This window comes from Mya arenaria, chromosome 3 (assembly GCF_026914265.1).
Source record: "Mya arenaria isolate MELC-2E11 chromosome 3, ASM2691426v1".
NCBI lineage: Eukaryota > Metazoa > Mollusca > Bivalvia > Myida > Myidae > Mya > Mya arenaria.
Genome location: NC_069124.1, coordinates 55,777,857 through 55,799,991, shown reverse-complemented (window position 1 = coordinate 55,799,991; position 22,135 = coordinate 55,777,857).

Genomic DNA, 22,135 nt, shown 5'->3' with positions numbered 1-22,135 from the left:
GTATTTAAAAATAATCAATCTAAGATATAGTAGCAGTTTGATTTAAATAAACAACTGTTGTCATCTCCCTTTAATATTTGAAAATATCTTATAATAATCAATGTTCTGTTTGATTGAATATGGATCTTTGCTTTTCTATAAACCCATGAGGGTGATTCGTACTTACATCATCTAGCTTGCAATTTAACATCAAAAGGTCACCAAGATTTGCTACTTTGGCTATTTCCGGCAGATAACTGAAATTCCAGTCCGTCATACTACATGTTTCATTCTCCGGCGTTATTGCAGCAAAGAATCTTCTGGAGCGATATAGTGCTTGTTAGCGATACGTTTGTTTTCATTCTTATGCCAATACCCTATTTTAGCCATCTCCATTAGACAATTAAAAACAAGACAAACTAGTATGTTTTGCACAATATCCGTAATAAAAGTAAAAAAACTTTTACATAAACAAGAGTGTAATGATTTAAGGAAATATTATCTCGAAAATCCCTTCCAGACACGCACACGTACTCTCTTGTCGATATTGAAGACAAGAGTCCTCAGGGATATACAGCGTCTACTAGCGATGCAATCGTCGTCGTCGAATATTAATTGCATTCGAAAACTAATTCATTTTTTATGTGAAAACAAAATCTGCAAACTAAATAGACAGAACAATATGGCATATTGCAATATACATTAATCGACACGACAGACGAGAAACTGCGTTCCTTCATGAAATTAGTGCTAACACGATACCGTTCGGTAGCATGATGTTATCATTATAGTACAATGTATGCTCATTAGCATTTTAGGTAAAGTTGGACATATTTTATTAATAAATTATAACCGATGAATATTCACTTGACGAAACTTGACGATTAAAAGTTAAAAAAAAACAATTGCTTTTGAGTTTTAAAATGCGAAAGTGTTGTAGTTTCACAGCATCACCTTCCACTTCATGTTACACAGAGATCATGTATAACAGAAAATCTCCAAGAAGCAAAAATTCTCAACTAAACCAATGTCCTGTCCCTTCACGTGCTCGGTTTGCCACCACTCAAAAACTCATTATTGCAAGGACAGAGACCAGCGCTAATTTAGTTTGTCGTATTCTATATTTGTGTTGTATTAGTTGATGAATGTTCTTGAACATCCTATTAAGCCACAGTCAAAAATAAACCGGCCCGGCCATGTTTACAAATGGTCACTTTTTCTGAGTTCAGATGTGGACTTGTGACTGTTAGTAAACATGAGCTCTATAGAAGTAAGGGAGCTGCTTTCTCAATCCAGCTAGGCCTAATGTATTATCGTGTGCTCATCTAGAGGTTACGGGATATAGTTAAAGTTCTTATTCGGCGTTTTCGATTAAGAGAAATAACAATACATTTTATTCTCTGGAGACTACAAATGGCGGATCAGTCTCGTAACTTTGTCTGTAACATTCGGACTCGTAACACGTAACACATACAGTAACGTTTTATTGCCTACACTTTCTTGATCATCTTCATGAATAAATCGGAACCTATTAAATCAAATGATATCCCTACAGACGTAAGGTAAAATATGTTTGGATAGCTTCAAATGGGCATTGATTGCATAATGCTTTATTTGGGAACGATTTGCGACTACATTATATTCCTTGTACATCAACTCGATCATTTATCACGTTGTCGACGGATCACCTGATTTACCTACCAAAAGCGCCACAGGCCAACAATATAAAGTAGATGCCAATGTCATTGAAAATATTGGCATTTTTCATTATGTCAAAAGATTCTCAATAACACCTTGATCACAAATATGGGAATATATCGATTGTTTCTTCGCAAGAAAGATTGCATTTGAGTTACCGATAATGTTTATACGAGATGTTGAGTACTCGTTTTTATACCCATGTGAACTGTTTTGTTTCGCTGACCGGTTGCCCCAATTTGTATAAATAAAGATATTTGAATGAATACGTAAAAATGTTTGATATATTGTCACGTGTCTTATGTGAGTGTTGGTTTCGGTACGGACATTTACCTATTAGAACGGGTCATCGTTAAAGTTTAAAAACTTCTGCCATTGACCCTGTAGGTTCCATTGTTCTATCAACAACACTACAACGTCCTTGCTTGCAATTATATAATTCTATGTTTCCTGATAACAAATGATATTGCTATTTTTTCCTTCACTTTTATAACACTTACATAAATGATTGTTGATACTCCTTTCAGGATACGAGAAAATAGTTCGGTAAAAGACCTAGACCATTGGTTAAAATTGTTATGACGTTCTCCGTCTGATTTCTCCAGGTGTTTTATTGTCGATTCTTTTGTGTTTGGGTGTTTTTAGTATTTGGGTTTATGTCCAACCAAACAAGCTCCTCTCCAATTTCTGTAGCTTATACTGCATTTTACAAAAAAACACTTGGCGTGAAAAGGTTTGATGCAAAATCAGTTTTTGTGTCCAAGTTCTATTCAACTAATTTCTGCGGAATTTTCGTTTAGTTTTAAATATAAACTATATATGAATTGTTTCTTGACAAAATGACATAATGTTTAGTGGTTTTTTGAGAGTTTGAGTTTCACTTCTCCCGTATAACGAGCCAAATCAATATGTATATTCTTTTTAAGTTTTATATTCTACAAACATTTTAGACAATGATGCATCAGAAATTATGCTGTTGCTTTTTGTGTTTTTAATACTAAAACTACTCGTTCATATGTTACATTTCTTTAACTTGTAGTTCGTTCCATGACGCTCATATTTCAATGCTATTTTAAAGTCTTGTTTTGGTATTCCGTCCCCATGGCCATAGGTTCTTCTGCTGAAGTCACTTGCTGCCGATATCTTGTTTTCAAGTTGCATGTTGTTAAAAAAAATGAGTGAATTTAGTGTAACAGTTATAGAACTCGCCTTTATATAATATTAATAATGATGATCAGGATAAATAATGATCAGAATTTTTACTTATCAATTTCACATTTCAACAAAGTATTTCAAATAGAACGTGAAGAAATTCAACTAACAATAGTCTTCGGTATCACTTCAATGAGCTCAGACGTATAACGGGGAAATGCGTATTCAAATTAAAATCAATGAAAAGTCTAAGATTTGCCCAGAAGGCCAAAAGGTCGAGAAAGGTTTGATACATAACACCACTGCGGAAATATTTCTTTGTACAATCAGCAGTAAGTTATTTCATTTAATGTCCGCTTCACTGGCTTCTAACTTTGAAATGATAATATTTTTTATAAAACTTATATTCAATTGAAAATCATAAAGTTGCATTAAAATATCCGTTAACGACTAAAACATTTAATCACCATATTTAAAAATCATTTTACATTAAATATTTCTTTTTGAATGTAATCTATACAGGATCAAAAACGTACGTTAGGTTCATTGTTTGATCAGTCATTCTAGTGTTCTGTATCACTTCAGTGCCATTAAATGACAATAATTAACAAATAAACCTCCATATTTAAAAATCGTTAATCACCCCATTTTGTTCCACACACAATGTTACCGGAAGTGTAATGTCGAGCAGCTCTATACATGACTTCCTTTCAGGCTTTCGATCGTTCATATTGATGTAATTAACTGAAAAGGCATTGCTTCCTGCTTAGTTCATTTGTAAACATGTCTGCTAAAACCAATCCATCATTCGGTAATTGGTCGCTGTGATTACCTCACCTGGTCTTCTTCTGACGATGATTGGTAAATGCAGAAATAACTTCTCTGACTGTCATGATCTCGGTTGACAAACCTTAACGTTTCAAATCTATATGCTGATGTCCTTCTGGAGAAAATAATTTGCAAAGTGTCCGATTCTGTTTGATAAACTAGTTATTGCTCTGACAAGGCGTTCTGGATACTTATCTATCTGTACAAACACACTGCAAAGTGTTTGACACAATGAAATATACACAGTCGGAAGTTGTTGTATTTGTTTTCTAAACTTTTGGAAAAATTCGTGATGAATAACATAACAAAACCTGTTGTTGGCTCTCAAATACGTTAACAACTTGATATATTTTCATATTTTCTGTCCTGGCCCGAATGCAAGTATTGCAATTCGATTATAGTACAACAACTAAGTAACTAGAAGCGCCGCAATGCGACGAAACCAGGTTTTTGTTATGGGCAATCAGAAATTTTAGCCAATTAATTTGTTGTATGACTTTATCTTTACTTTTATCAAAGAGAGACGTAACTGAAAATTACTCTAATTAGATTCTTATGTGTAAAGAGACGTAACTGAAAATTAAAAACTTTAAGTTTTTAACTTACACTCAACAAATCAAGTACCTTGACCTTCTTCCCCACCCTCAAAACAAGTTCAATCTGCAGCTTCATATAAGCTATATTCACACTAAGATCCATCACTATCCATCAATTCTAACTAAGTTGTTGGGCAGAAAAACATTTTTCTATTTTTAGGAACAGTGACCTTGACCCCACCTCCCAAGCTAGCTCTTCACATAAGCTACATTCGCTCTAAGTTTCATCAATATCTATCAATGCTAACTAAAGTTATTGGGCAGAAACCATTTTTCTATTTTTAGTAACAGTGACCTTGACCTTAGCCCTACCCCCTCAAAAGCAATCCCAAGCTAGCTCTTCCCATAAGCTCCCTACACACCAAGTTTCATCAATATTTATCAATGCTAACTAAAGTTATTGAACAGAAACCAATGTTTGACGACCGCCCGCCCGCCCGCCCGCCCAACGATAACCTCATTCTAATAACCCGGTTTTCGTTCAAAACCTGGTTAACAAAAAGCTTGATGTTCGCAACTAAGCGATTTATATAAAAAAAGGTCGCGCATGCGTAGCTTATTGTACCAATAGTGACGTTTTTATTTTAGCTTACTATTATGCGGGTGCTTATGCTAACTTTAAAACTGATTTGCCAAACCGTGCTGATAAGGAGTGCTGGAATTTGGGTATATTTTAGCCAAATCAAATTTTTTTTATGAAACAATTGTTCTCGTTTTAATGTTGATTCAATAGATAATTCATTTTGGTGCCAATATACGGGAGACTCCGTTTAAAGGTTATACCTCACAGTCATGTTTGTTTTTTGTTTCATAAGTTCAAATTCAAGAAATAATCAAACTGTCAGAAATTAATGTACAACCATTCAATTATTAACATCTTTATTGGCGCCTATTTACAAAATGAAGCAATAGTTGCCACATTTTTAGAATTTATGGACAATGTATCTTGTTTCGTTGACAATTTAATATAGACGGAAGACTATTGTTCAAATGACATACAACATAAAATAAATGTGCAAGTCTGTTTGAATTATAATTCTTGAAGCGATACGATCTAAGGATCTTAAACGCAGGATTTATAATAATATCTATAACGTCAGACCTTCGGTAGAGTAATGGGCTTGTCCTTTTTGTTGCCACATTTCTAAAAGGATTTCTTCTCCGCTGGCTCTTCAATCTTAAGAACACACATCAATGTGCAGGATTTCATGTCTTAGCATTTTTTGCATTCATTAAGACCATACCACGAATAACACTTATACACTTTCAGAATACCGGCATACACACAAAATTTAGATTGATGATGAGAGAAACAATGAATACAATTACTATAAATTCTATAAGTTTTCTAAAAGGTACCCATACAATCAAAAGGAACATGTTTATGAAAATTGTTCTGTCAACAGCATTGGAACAAAAGTGTTTGCCCTGAAATGATCTCATTATTTCAACTTAAATTAAAACTTTAAAACAGCCGTTTCGTAAACAAATCATGCCTATTTTGTACCGAAACAAAATGATCTGAATACTAATGCTAGGAATCAGACATGCCCCAATTCTTTTAAGGTATTTCAAATCAGGACATAAGGAGATTCCCTAAAATAGTTTCAATCAACCAATGTATTGAGTTCATTTCGAACCCCTTGTGGCTATGTTTTTAACAACGAGTTAATTGCCGACCAACAAACACAACAATCTTCCAACCTAATACATCAAAAATGACATTCTACAACAAACTCTCAAAAATACATTGATTGCTTTTTTGTTTTATCGATGTACTTTTTTTGTTGTGTTTGTCTTGAGTGTTTATTTGTAATTCGAATTAGAACATTGTCAAAAATGCGTAAGACATCAGCAGCACATTGCTACTAAATTGTCAGTATTTAGGCCAGATCTTGAACGTGAAAAGGCGAGATGGCAGGCAATAATATTGATGAATGCCTTTTGATAAAAAACCCGTTTGTTTTCCTAAAAAATGCTGATATGCAACTGAAAAATATACAATTCCCTCAATGAGTTTTCACTTATTGCACTTTATTAAAACAGCACTCAAAGGGTAGTTTTCTTCAATCCTAGCCGAACGATCTACAGAAAGACTTGTATTCGTTGCCCTTGTTAAGTGTAAAGGTTGTGTATGAGAATGCGCTGGCGACAGAGGCCGTCCCCCCGACCCAATCTTGTTGTTGTACAATGTATGAACATATAACAAACATGCTATATAATTATATTTTGGTGATGCATCAATTACGAAGCAGAAAGTGAAATTATCTGAGTTGAAAACAGTATTATTGAATAGTCATATTTATCGCCGAAACAAAAGAGTTATAGATTTTCTTACAGTTAATACTAAATATAAATTATCTAGCTAAACCTTAACAGAAACTTTAATTTTACCCTCTCACAAGATCAGAAAAGTTTGGCATTACATACTAAATAAGATTGTCCCAATACATATTGAAAACTCCGCAAATTTTATAACAATATTTTTTTTGTTCTAAAACTTCTGTGCATGCAACACACATAAAATGTTAAAACATTCGAAACATATCGTTATTGATGAGCAGTAACAATGTTTTAAATTAAGCGATTATTATCCCTCCCGTAGCGTTTCGATAACCTGTGTTCAATCAAGGAAGAAAAACATTATTGGGGAAAAACAACCTAACAAGAAATGACAATAACTGAAATAGTCAACATTAAGATTAGAAGTTCCACCTTGCATGAGTCCAACTCTTTAAATATAATAACTTAATGTATTGTTTTGTCGATGCTGCATATTCAACACAAGCTACAAGATTATATCAATGGTTTGTTATATCAACACTAACTTTTCCGAGGTCGTTTGGAAGAAAGGTATTTGTTTCATAACATAAAAAGTACAATTTTCGAATCAACCCCATGATTTATTTTATTTTATCTGGAAGGTTAAGTTATTTAATATTTCTGAAGACGTGTACTTTTAAACAAGCGAGGTACTTCTTGGAAAAGGATTGACAAACGTCAAAAGTTGTGTACCAAAGATGAAGCCGACCGAAGAATCTTGCCCGGACTTAGCAAATGGTTTCCTCGATGCCCGAAAATAACTTTTATTTTGAGCGATCAATCGAATGCGAATTATAAAACTATGCGAACAGGTCAATGTTAAGAATGCTTCTTTCAGACATTCCGCGTACAACTGAACATAACAATTTATCTTTTGCCAGGGCTCGCGAAGATGTATAGAAACAAATTAGTTTCTCTTGTTTTCAAAAGAAATATCCTCTTTTTTCGGCTGCGTTAGAGACTGAAAACGACAATACAATCTAATGAGTAGTCATCATGGTTCTTGTCCCATAGCCGCTGATATAATCCAAGATATTACCAATTAGTCTTTATTGTTTCACAATGACCCATTCAATGCTGGGAACATGCTTATCTGAACTCATTTCATTTACTCAGTTGGTTCAACAAAGTATAGTATAATCTTACAAACCCACAAGTGAACACGAAAGTTTCCTCTTCTTTAATCTAAGATGACATTTGATATTTGATCTGCTTGAGGTAAATACTGATTTAAACTAACGCGGAAATAGCAGAACCAATTTCGCCCTTAGGTTATCAAGAAGTAAAAAATAAAAAATAAAAACATTTTTTTAATATATATTCTTTAACATAGTATAACGCGTACAATAGTAAGTCTAAATTGGTACATATTACGTTCAAGAAACAGTATGTTTACACATTGACTTAAAATGCAAATATTACATTTTGTTCAGCACCGATGAGTAAGTGCACGACTGTAGCATTGACATATAACACTTAGAAGTCGTGTGTGTTTTTATTTATATTGAAATGATCCGATACAGGTTCATGTGTCTATGTTAGGTCGATTGTTTGACCAGTCAATGCTTGTTCTCACCATCACTTATGTGTCATTAAACGACAAGGAGGAACAAATATATAGCCATATTTAATACGTAGTATTGACTTCTCTTCGTTGTGTCACACTGTTACCGGTAGTGCCATATCGAACAGCGATTTACATGGCATCCTGTCAGGGATTCGATCGTTTTAATTGATGTACTGTGTTGAAATTGCATTGAACTTGCTGTAAACGTTTTGTAAACATGACTGCTAGATTGAATCCATCATTCTGAGATTACTTGAACCAGTCTGTGATATTTTAAGATGATCAATTAGTGCAGAGACAACATTCTTGACTGATTATATTGAGACGCAGTCATTGCGTAATTTATCGTGTAAAATCGTACAATTGTAAGTGCTAATTACAAACGTGTCTTCTCAGGAAAATTAATTTGCAATCTTTCAGGGAAACTTCTCCATATGTTTGCAAAATTAACTGCCATTCAGACTAGTGCGTTAAGTCAACTTTACTATCTTAACAAGAACCAGACAATGCCTAAACAGATTTTGGCCTTCAAACCAGGAACAAACGGTTTTGAACGTCAAACCAAGAAAAGACAGCAACATTTACGAAATAAACATCATTGATCTTGAAACAAGTTTAAAAGATTCTTATTAACCATAAAATATTAACCTTCATGATATTATGAGCCTGAAAATTAACAATTTCTTATATTGTACACAATTTCTTTTTCACTCTGTTTGTTTGCCGACCTTGTAGGTAAGTTTTGTAATTGTAATCTAAGCTTTATTAATAACGGTTCAAGTATCACAATTTCAATAACTGTATTTTCACAAGAACTTAACCCCGAAGCTTTAACAACTGTTTTACTGTATCCTATTTAAAAAAAAAACAAAAAAAACACAATATTTCTTTGTATTTTCTTAGCATTGAACTGGTGTCGCAGTAAAATTGAGCGAGGCTGGACGTTTGCTTTAATTGTTATTTGTAAAATAAAATAGAAAATTATGCATTCATTTTGAAAGCACAGCAAGGTTTTTTTTTAGGAATAATTCAGGAATCCTAGCAAGAAAGTTAACCATCAATGAATAAGGTTGAATAGTGCATTAAATTAATATCTTTGCCGACCTTGTAGGTAAGTTTTGCAATTGAAACCTAAGCTTTATTAATAACGGTTAAAGTATCACAATTTCAATAACTATATTTTCACAAGAACTAAACCCCGAAGCTTTAACAACTGTTTTACTTGTGTCCTATTTGAAAGAAAACACAACAACAATATTTCTTGGTATTTTCTTAGCATTGAACTGGTGTCGCAGTAAAATTGAGCGAGGCAGGACGTTTACTTTAATTGCTATTTGTAAAATAAAACAGAAAATTATGCATTCATTTTGATAACACAGCAAGGGTTTTTTTTAGGAATAATTCAGGAATCCTAGCATGAAGGTTAACCATCAATGAATAAGGTTGAATAGTGCTTAAATTAATATGTTTTTCTTTCTTTATAGATGAAACAAATTATATTTGATTGATCATACTAGCAAAGTCTGATTGTACTTGTGATACGTTGCTACCCATTATCACATATTTTCGTCGTACAATTTAGTCTCATTACATTCCTGACATTCATATTCTTACAGTACAGTAGTTATCGATTGTTGTCGATATAAATAAAATTGGAACAACATTTTCTGACATATATTTTTCTTATGAATTTAAATGTTTAGAATGACGCAAATAGGCGTTTTGCAGCACCTCATTGATGGACAGAGTATCACCCTTTACTGGTCAATTGAATGATTTTTGACTGAGTGTATGACACCATTACTAGTAATTATTTCCTGTAGCAAACAAATGCAAGCTTTACTAACTGACAAGTTAAAATAATAAAGAAACAAATAAAATTTATCTATTACGGTAAAGAACGTTCTCCTACCAAAATAATTAACAGCATCATTAAAGGTTAATATTTAATCACCGAAACTTAAGATCGTTAAAACACTGTGAGAGAGAATGTTGAAGGGTAATCATGACATTCAAATATTACGCGTTAAAAATCATTAAATTATATGAGAAACAAACAGAGGCATTAAACATTCAAATTGGACAGCCTCAACAAATATTTATGTTCCCGCCTTAACTTTTTTCTTATTCCTTCTGGGTTTCTAGATATTAACGGAATTCAATTAACAGTGATGAACACAGATGTAATATGGGGAAATGCGTGTGCGAAATTAAATTGATAAAACGTCTTGAGTTTGGCCAGAAGAAGAAAGGTTAAGACAATTTCGATAAATAACACGGCTGATAAAATACTTTTGTATAGCCAGGACGAGAGGGTGTTCAATCGCTCTGAATAGGCAAGTGTAAACATGTAAGGTTTTTGCAATTTTGGCAGAGGCGTCAACAAACCAAACAGATTGAGCTTTTTAAGTCTGCTGATTTTCTAGCAGTGTAATTAATCACAACTGGCAGAGCGTCCCTGATATTAATACACTGATTAAGCTGTATCAAGTGATATATGTGGTTGTGCATGTCATATACAGTGATGAAACACGAATGTATAATTAGTGTGTTTACAATAAGATACGGCACCCAGTAATATATTGCCTTGTGTCATTTATTGCGAAGCTGAGCATATAGACAATGTGAAAAGTACAAAATATAAAGTCAACGTTTTTCTTTTTTTACTACGAATGTCAGTGTGTAAGTTTTCATTTCATGTTTTGGGGTTTTAACTGTTGCTTTTGTCATTTGCATAATGGAAATTCGCTAGTAAAATTCGTATATTCTTAGACAATCTATCTTAATTATGCTTCTTTTGATTCCGTTGAAATAAATGACATTGTTTAATTTACGATAAGATTTGCACGATGACATGTTCAGAACTGTTTCAACCTTAGTTGATTTTACATTGGTTGAAATTGTTGTGACATCTAGTTTCCGTAGACTTGCCTTTTTGTTTAAAATGTAAATTCCATACAAATTGTTTATTGGCAAAAGGAACTGAATGATTAGTGGTTTATTGACAGTTGAATATAACTGCAAATCTCACTCATTACGGATGCTCAGGACCAATCAAGATCAATGTTTGTACTGCATTAAGTGTTGCCTCAAACAAACATTTTAGTCAATCATGATGCATCTGAATTGGTGTTGTTTAAAGACAAAAAAGTACACGTATGTTTCGGGTGTTTCTTCAAAAATAAAAATGATAAATGAAATTCATTTCATGACACTCAAGTATCACAAACGCCTATGATTTTGGGCAGCAAGTTCTCTCAGTCAGTCATTTATAGTCAAAAGTATTCAAAACATAAACAATCTAAGATAAAGTAGAGGTTTGATTTTAATAAACAATTGTTGCCATCTCCCGTCATAATAAGACATATCATATAATAACAACTGTCCTATTTGACTGCATATGGACTGTTTACTTTTATATCATGCCATGATGGTGATTCGTACCAACTGTATCATCCATTGTGCAACAGTTAGAACTTTACCAAATTTGGTAAAATTTGCCATCTCCGGCAGATAATTAAAAAACAAGGTATTAAATGGAATGCAGTATATAAATATAATTATGAAAGTAATATACCTTCTGTATAAACAAATGTATTACGAAATAAGAAAATGATATTTTCAAACTGCCATCTTGACACGCTACTTGACATTTCAGTCCGTCATACTACAAGTTTCATTCTCCGCAGTATTTGAACAATGAACCCTGAGTGGCGATATAGTGTCTGTGAGCATTACATATGTTTTGTATTCGTTTACCCAATATCCCATTGGGAAACGTTTAAGATAACCTACGTCGGATACGCTCGTATTGGACAAGTTTATTAATTATATGAATCAGAAAACAAGTATGTGTGCAATTCATTAATAACGCTTGTAAAATTTATCTATGCGGTTAAATGTTATAAAGCGTTGTAATAAAGTATTAGCCTTTCGTGAAGCCTCTCTTTTCCTTCCACACAAAAGGGAAGCGTATTTCACAGAAGAGACCCGTGCTACATTTTTTCTTTTAAAATTCTTTGTCATTACAACAACTAGTCATTGAAAGTACGAACGCCCTGCGTGCAGCCAAAACCAAATGTAATTATTGTTGCTTTTTGGCCGTCTCCAGTAGACCATTGCAAACAAGACAACCTATTATGTATGTCACAATATCTGTAAAAAGAGTAAATTTACTTTCCTACGAACAACAGTATTATGAAAAAGAGAAATATTATCCTTTCAAGACACGCAAACGTACACTCCGCCGGTATTGGAGAAAAGAGTCCTCGGGGTTATACAGCGTCTGCTAGCGATGCATTCGTCGGATATAGATTTATTTCAGAAATTAATTTATGAAATTGGATGTTTGTTATATCAAAATCTGCAAACTGAGAAGACATAAAAATATGAAACATTGCAATATGAATGAATCGAAACGATAGACGATGTATTGCGATGCACTCATCAAGTAAGTGCTATCACAATACCGTTTGGTATTATTTTCCTGTCATTGTAGTACAATATATGCTCATATTAACACTACGTCATCTTCCACTTCGGATTACACTGCTTAATGTGGTAAAGAAAAACTCCAAGAACAATATAATTGATCTAAACCGATGGCCTGTTCCCCTCGGTAAGTGATCGTTTTTCAACCACTCTGCACCTTATAATTACAAGGACAGCGACCAGCGCTAATCTAGTTTACCATCTTCTATATTTGGGTTTAAAAAATGCACACATATGCAAATATGAAAAACACACTGAGCCATGTCAGTTAACAAATACTAAATGTAATACTACATCTAGTTAAATTGATTTTTTCTATAGAATCTGACCGAAGTATTGCAATCTAGGTCCTTCATGAAATGTTTCAAGTCTGGTTCTTGACATATATCCCAAAATAAATTTTTCAAATAATGTTATGTCACGGCGGACAATCATTGGAGCCATAATATTTTGTTATGTGTTGAAAATGCTCCAATGCGTCTTCCGTTATATAGTGCCAATGAGTGGAATATCGATTTAAACATTGAGTATGTTTCATAGGAATGGCTATGAGTTGTTCTAAATGTAAAAGTTCTGAATAAAATTTAAAATCTGATCGTCTAGAACTTGCATTACATGCAAGACGTTAGAGTTGACAACGTAAAAATCTGGATTTTCGTGAGAATTGTTCTCGTACCTTAGGTTTAAGCATTTTCTTTACATGTGTGTGTGTGGCTTTTTTATTGACAAAAAGTTGCATCGTTACAAATTTTAGAACTTTATTTGTTGTACTTGCTGCACTATGCTGGATTTTCTTAACGTTGTGGTGCCAATGAATAGGTTGTGGTGTTCATGAATTGAAATTTAGTAGGAAACGAATTGTGAAAAAACTGGAGCAATTTTATAACATGAACATTAACAATTAACTGAATTAATATCATTTTCGATCTTTTTAAAGTATGACGAACTACCACACTGCTTCGCGAACTTATAGGTTCATTTGGTGTCTAATAAATTTAATACTTTATTGCAAATAATCGTCGTAATTCTACTTCTGTATTTCCAGGTATTATAAGGCAAAATGCTAACGAACGTGTTTATATATTTTCAGATGGGTGCGAATGAAAAGCCGGTTACAACAAATAAACCATATAGAAAAATGAATCAGGACTGTATCAAAAAAATTGCAATCAAAGGAGACGGCCCCATGATATGACTGAGTAAATCGACAATGTCAATGCAAAAATACTCGGACTTATTTCAGTGTGCATTGAGCATGACATTAACTACGGTTCAGTTTTTGTATTGATTCCGCGAGTGTCTTGTTTTGATAATTTCTTGTTATTATATACTGTTTCTCGTTTTAAGTTCTACATTGTTTGTTATTTTGGTCGATATCCACAAGAGCATTAAATATTTACATTATTTTTTAAGTGAATTACACGTGACAACTATTTCAGTGTTTTGCTTGATTTTAAATAGAATTACAGTATGACAAATATTTAACTATAATGTTGACAACATGTTACATGTGCATATGTTGTTAGGAACACAAAACGCAAAAGACGAGGAGCCACCACAAACGAACTTCAAACAACAACAAAATCTAATTACTAACATTTTACAAATGAAATTTTAATTAGTAATGTTGACAATTGAATTGCCTAAAACAAAGAATAATATCTTCCCTGCACCTGGTAATTTTTGTCCACAGAATTAGATCGACATAAAATATTTAACATTTTATACTAGCACTGATTATATTCAACATCGATTTCAAAATAATACCCACAAAATGATGAAGTGTGAATCTCATATACTAAATTGAAATGTTCTAGCTTAACTTTTAAAGAAATTCTCTCATAATATCAGAAAAGTCTAAATTCAGCGTTTATTATCCCTCCCATAAGAAACCAGTCCACTATGGTCAATTGAAAGATAAACATGTTTGTGGGAAAGTGATCTTAAGAAGGAATGACACTGACCGAAATTGGCAACTTTTAGATTTAATGTTTGACTACAAATGGTTCCACCTTTCTTGATCAAAATAGTTTAATGTTTTGTTTTGCAATGCTGCATCATGGGTTGTAATAACAAAGTTAAGCTTTCCCGAAGTGGTTTAGAAGAAAGATATTTGTTTCACAAATTTAATTATACAATTTCCAAATCATGTAACAACTCTATGATACATTACATCTATTTTATTTTATCTGGATGGATAAGCTTTTTAATTATTTCTTTAGAAGGGTACTTTTTACTAACCAAGGACGCCATCCATCGAAAAAAGACTGACAGCGTCGAAAAGGTTTGTTACAAAGATGTAACCAACTGAAGAATTTGCTGGCCTTGGTTTCTTCAATGCCCCAAACAATTGTTTAGTATAAGCCATAAAAAGACTGCGGGCAAAACAACATTTCTTATGCGCAATACAAAACTAAAACTAAAAGGTCAGTGTTACTTAAGTTTAAACCAGACATTCAGCGTACAACGCAACAGGACGAGTTATTACAGTTCTTTTTCCCAGGGCCCGCGAATATGTATAATCAAAGTGATGAACGCATTGATGGACTAGGGCTTCATTTAGGGGAATGTTGATAACCATGTTCTAAGCATTAAACAAATCGGCTCACATCACAAGGGGTCACTGTTTAATGGGCTAGCTTAAACTTTGGACTAAAACTGCTTGCAAGCTGCAAAGGAAATTTTAAAAGTGTGGGTAGAGGGGGGGGGGGCTAAAGTGTTTAATCAGATAAAGTCATAGTTCTTTTGAAAATCTCAATGTCGTTAAATCAGACCTAAACAAATTAATGTACGTGGTTGGCGTATGTTAACCAAAGTACACATACTTGTTTAATTTGATTAAATCATTTTATATAGGTTTGTTATTTGCAGTTTCAGAGAAGATTTTCAATGATATAATTATATCCTATATAGAAAACCTGTCACTTCTTTTTCAGGGGAGCTTTAAACCACAGGGCCATACTTTGGATAATATTTGTAAAAGACATCAATAAATGCAACAGTAGGCCATTCTTGTATTGTCCTGATAGCTCCCTATCTCAATAGTTGCAAATGTTTGTAGGTTCATGATTCTCCTGGTCATTGGTCATACAGAAAGATGTTGAATGTAGAATCAAGAAGCTTTCATTTCAGGCACTCCGAATTGAATAGAACTGTAACATTTGGAGTGCCTAGAATTTGTAAGATTCCTAGGCAACATGTATCAGGTGTTGCAGTACATTTACTTTACTACAAATACTTTTACCCGTCCTTGTAAATCTAAAAAAGCTTTCATTTCGCAAAAGTAGTTCATATATTAAACTATAATAAGGTTGCTAAATCAGAGTTTGAATAATTCTGATATCTAGATGTGCCTTTAATTGCAGCAATTTAATGTCCAACTCATGTTGTCAATTGAGTTGGTTAAGCAATACAGCATTTCCTTGGTGTGGGGATTGCATTATATACTTGAATAAACAAACAGTTTTTGCGTTGGAAAGTACAATGTATTGACAATGTTACATGCAATTTTCTTGACCTGACTCCATCCAAGCCTTAAATCTTAGATCAAGATGTACTTGGGGCTATGTGTTTTATCAATGAGAACTATAAATTATGTTCAATTTAGTGCCACTTATGATATATCATTCCGAATACAAAAACACTAGCATTTTCTTTAAAACCACTAGCATTAATATCCTATGTTATGATAAAACCATTGCCAAGGTGGTAATTTGAAAACACTAGAAATTTTATCTGGTCAGGGTTTTGCAGTTACTTTGAAAATCTTCAAAAGCTAAACTGATCAAGACTGGAGCAAAATCCTCACAATACCAAAAGGGATTTTAAAGACTTACGGGATCATTCTCATATCACCAATACCATTAGTTTTTATCTACAAACTTAAGTCAACATAAAAATGTTTTACATTAATATTGCAATGAATAAAACATATTGCAATAACATAGCAATCAAGCCTAAACATGAGATTTCAATTTTCCAGATAAACAATAAATAAGTTTACTTAATAATTTTCTCGATACTTACACAAGCTGGAAAATGGTCTCTTTTTGAATACTTCACATATTTCATGGCTTTCATCATTCAAACTAACAATTCGCTTGTTATTTCAGTATTCAATGATTTGGTAAACATTCATAAATGGTTAAAATTAAGATTCATACTAATCATGCCTACCAAAAACATCTGACTGACCAATTAGAATCCAATTTCGGCAGGGCTTATTGGTGGTTCAGTGAAATCAACCATGACCTCCCACAATCTGCACTGATCAACAGTAAATGCATTGTTTCCATTGTTCTTATTTTCATAAAGTTAGAAAACAACTGCAGTGATTAAAATGTATTCCTTATCACTGAGAGAAAGTTTAGAATGAACGAAGCCGACGGTTACATTTAGTGGGATATCAAATCGTACAAATGTATTCATCATTTTATGTAACCGTATTTAGTATAAATGTTAAAGTTTTGAAAGTCTAAAAAGTTTCAATTTTTGTATATTTTGTGCTTCATTTAATTTCATTGAAATTTGTTTTTCTTAGTGTTCAATCCCAAGCATACTTGTTCACATTTAAGTGCAAGAAAAGTCTCTAAATTATGATCTGAATAAATTTTTATATTAATGTTAGGTCACATAAAAGATAAACAATGTATTGTGCTTTTTAAAAAATAACAGTTTTTCATCTGTTTATATATTATTTTAAAATTATTTCAAATGCTGTGCATTGAAATTTGATTATGAGTTTAAACTATGACAGGAATAATTCAAGGGAATGTTTAGAAATGTGATTTCTAGCATTTAAATTGTCTGAATCGCATGAATATTTATAAATTACGTAAGGTACCGGGTATTCTCAAATTGGTCACACTTGTTGAACTTTGTACTGTCTTCTTTTTGTCTGTCTCAAATTTAATACAGCATTGGCTTCACCTGTTGTTTATTAAAGGGACTGTACACCAGAATGGCACCAAAAAAGTTGGATTTTTTTTAACGAATCTAAGGACAATTTTTTAATAAACTATTTTACTCTTTGATATCGTTTTTGTAAATAAAATACCAAAATGTAAAAAAAATGCAGTGCAGTGTCGAATCCACTATGTTATGAAGACTGGGTGGTATTTCCAGATATATACCTAACTCGCTTAAATCACGTAATAACATCAACGGCAGATTACGCAGTAGGAATGAATTATACTCGGTAGACATACAATGTACTTAGTAATCTTTTTTAATGGGAAAAACACGAAATAACTGCTATTAATAAATCATTTGTAAACTATGTGCATCATCAGTTAGTAAGTTTCAATGCATTAATTCGGTACACATCGATACCAAGTTAATGTCAGATTTCTATAAAAAAGAAAGTTTTTTTTCTTTTACATTATTGACTGAGTACAGCCCATTTAAAATGTACCTTATAATGTCTGTGACTTATCAAATATTTAATAGTAATGGTCTGCAACCAAGATTTGTTTGAATTATCAAGGTTTCAAACTGCATTTTGTATGCGATTGGAAAGCTAATCTTGAAAGCTCCCTTAGTATATTTTTAGAAAAAATAACATAGACCCTGCAAGGTACTCATATTTGAATGATTCATAAAGATTTGCACAGTTATTTATGTATAATTGCATTCATTTATAAGTAATTAGTTAATTTGTCAACTGCGCACCAAAACACTGAATCTGTATGTATACGCAAGCAAATGCATCAGTCAATTAATTGTAACCATGCACCCCCCCCCCGGTCCAGGGATTAGCGGGGACTTTTACTTTCGGTCCAGCCAACCCAAGCTAAAATCCCCGCCCTGCAGGGATGATCTGATGGCAAAGTCCCCACCAAATCCCCCCAGCACCCAAGGGACATTAGGTTAAGCCACATCCGCACTGTATTTTCCACGAAGACCCGTTACTGCGGGGCCACCTGAAAGGTAAAAACACGGCCCATTTCCCCGGTATACCCCGGATGTGGGGGCCCTGGTTACAATTTACTGGTGCATGCTGATCCATAGTAATCCAATCTCATGCCAAGACGATTTCTGGTCTGACATATCCAGGTAAGTTATTCTTAAGCATAAAAAGTCTGGACAGCATTTGAGAAAGACTGTTGTGAGGTTAAATCTTCATTACTTCACTATGCCACAACATTGGGTGATTACTGATTTTCATTTTTGAAGAGGAAACAAAAAGTGAGCTCAAAGCGTCTTCAAAAAAAGAACTTTATGCACCAGTCAAATGTAACCACGACCGCCCCCCCCCCCCCCCCCCCCCTCCTGCGGGAACGAACTGGTGGTAAAATCCCTGCCAAATAACCTCGCACCCCAAGGATCTTAGGTAAGGGTAATTCCCCGCTATATTTTGCGGGAAGACAAAACCACCGCAATCATCAGGCACTGCAAGGACACCGCTGAAAGGTGAAAACACTACCCTTTTCCCTAGTATACCCCGAGGGGGTGGTAACAATTGACTGGTGCATAATACGAGTAGAAATCAAAAGTGAGCAGGCAAATGGCGATGGTTTATCACACATTGTCATTGAACAAAATGTACTCACACTGAGAATGGCTCCAAGACATTTCTATACACATAGGTAAACAATCATCCTATTCATAAGCCAGATGCTATGCACATATTCATACATTTGGCTTCATTTTAAATGAAACTTTATAAATAAGTATGCGCATATTTGATATTTCTTTATCTCCATTTTGCAAAATTGAAATCACATGATTTTATCAAACGAACTTGTATTGGTTGAAATTCTACGTGTCAAATTAAACATGCTATCCACGGTAAGATGACAATAAATCCGTTTGATTGTGGTAATCATTCAATGGCGACTTTATTGATCAATTTCTTCAATATAACACGTATAAATTTCACATCAGCATCCGGAAGTAGTGATAACATGTACATGTGTGAATCATTCGACCGCTCTGATCAGAGTGAATGAGTCAATACAGTAGACTGGTACCCGAATTTACTTTTCCTCAAGAACACAAGTTATAACGTTATACAGGTACGCGGTATATGTTTTTTCATTTTACATTAATAGTATTTAAACAATCAATACCAAAAATCATGCTTTATTTAAAAAAGTGCTGAGTGACATGCAATGATTAGTTAAAAAATAAACTTTGTATTTAAAAAGAAAATGTCACGGCAACATGCAAATTATATCGAAAAAAAGAACAGCCCTGTTAATAAATTAATACCAATATTCTATACAAAGGATAACAATACCTTTTTTAAAAAACAACAACAAATATCTTGGTTGCTAACTACTAAGACCGCAAGCTTGATTCGTTTTACGGACCCACAAAACATTTCGAATGCGCGACGGGCACCATGGTTAGCTGATACTGGTCTCTTTTCGGATAAAAGAGAAAGCGGCTACCAGTCTATCAATCAAGAGCTTTGAACGGAAAATGTCGATGCGTACTTTTCCAATATGTTCATATTCTTATTGCATTTAATCTGACCGTATGCAAGAACATTCATGTAGTTAACCCGATTAACTCACTCGCTACGTACCCATTTCTTGTGCTTCATTGAAAGAACATACAATTAGCTTGTCTTGTTAGGAGAACTATTTTTATTGGATGTTTTCATTGTAATCAGTTCTGGTACTACTTTGATTATTCAAAATTGCTAAGGGCAATCCAATCAAAATACAGCGTATGAATACATTACGTCAGTGAACCCCCAGATTCGGCTTGAAAATGCAGACATCGCGATTACGGCTATGAACTAGGCCACAAGTGCCCTAGTCCAAAAACAAATGCGTTTCTCTCGTATGCAATAAACGTCATCAGTTTCGAGTAAGAGACTGAAAACGACAATAAAATCTAATATAGTTTGGTCATGGTTCTCGTCCCGTAGACGCTTGTCAGACATAATTCAAGATATCACCAGTTAGGTTCACAAAGGCTGAAATCAATGCTTGTTACTGGGAAACATGATTATGTGAACTCATTTCATTCACTCTATCGTTCCGTTGTTTCTCCACAAAATCGAGTATTATTCTTCAAGTCACAATTGAATAAGAACTCGTATTCGCTCAAAGATGTTATAGTATTTTAATATACAAAATCTCTTTGACGTACACATTGATTTAAAACCATGCGGAAATCAAGAAGTTTAAATTATCAAAAAGTCTTTTATAAATTATTATATATTCCGCAACAGAACTGTAATAAGTCAAAGCTTATTTGCTTTTTGTTTTGGTATTTAATTGGTATATCTTACATATAAAAAATAGAATGTTCACACATTGATTTCAATTGCAAATTTTACATTGTGTTTAGTACCGATGAGTAAGTGCACAACTGTAACATCGAACTATCACATTTTAAAGTTTTGTGTGTGTTTTGCATGAATATTGAATTGATCCGATACAGGTTCAAACGTTTATGTTAGGACATTTGTTTGCGCAGTTAATGCTAGTTCTCGTCATCACTTAATTTTCATTTAATGACAATAATGACCAATTATATATCCATATTAAATAATTAGTAATGACTCGACTTCATTCTAAACACACTTTTACCGGAAGTAATATATCGATCAGCGATTTACATGACATCCTGTCAAGGATTCGATCATTTAAATTGATGTTCAGTATTGAAATAGCATTGTATCCGACTGCGGTCGTTTTGTAAACATGGCTGCTAGAGTTAATCCATCATTCTGAGATTACTTTATCCAGTCTGTGTTATTTTGAGATGAAAAATAAGTGCATAAAACAGTTCTGATTGATTGCATTAACACACAGCCATTGGCTAACTTATCGTATAAGCGCTAACGTGTCCTCCCAAGAAAAACACACTTGCAATCTTTCAGAGGAGATTCAACATATATTTCACAAATTAACTGCCAGTCAGACAAGTGCGTTAAGTCAACTATCTTAACAAGAAAAGACAATGCCTCAAAAGGTTAAGGCCTTAATACCAAAACCAAATGGTACCTAACACACCGAGAGTTTTCAATTTACTTTATTTTTTATAGTATATATACACTGTTTTGTTTGTGGAGTTTTGTGCTGTTTTTTCATTTTCTAGTTTGCAATGTTTTGTTTTTGTGTTCTATGTCTTTGGCATTAATCCTGTGCCAACGGGGTTTCAACGGGACTTACGTTTAAACCCTTGGCTACTGAGCTTGTTTCTGTAGTTTCCCATACACATTTTAAAAGTCACAATATAGAAAACATATATGAGTTAAATAGCATTTCTTGAAACTAGTTTAGAAGATTAAAGTTAACCATAAAATATTTATCTTCATGATAATTGTTACGAGCCTGAAAGTGTACAATTTTAATTAATTAAATCAAATTGATGAAATGTCTTGAGTTTGGCCAGAAGAAGAAAGGTCAAGACAGTTTTGATAAATAACACGGCTGATAAAATACTTTTTGTATAGGCAGGACGAGAGAGTGTTCAATGGCTCTGAATAGGCCAGTGTAGACAAGTTAGTTTTTACAAATTTGGCAGAGGCGTCAACAAGCCA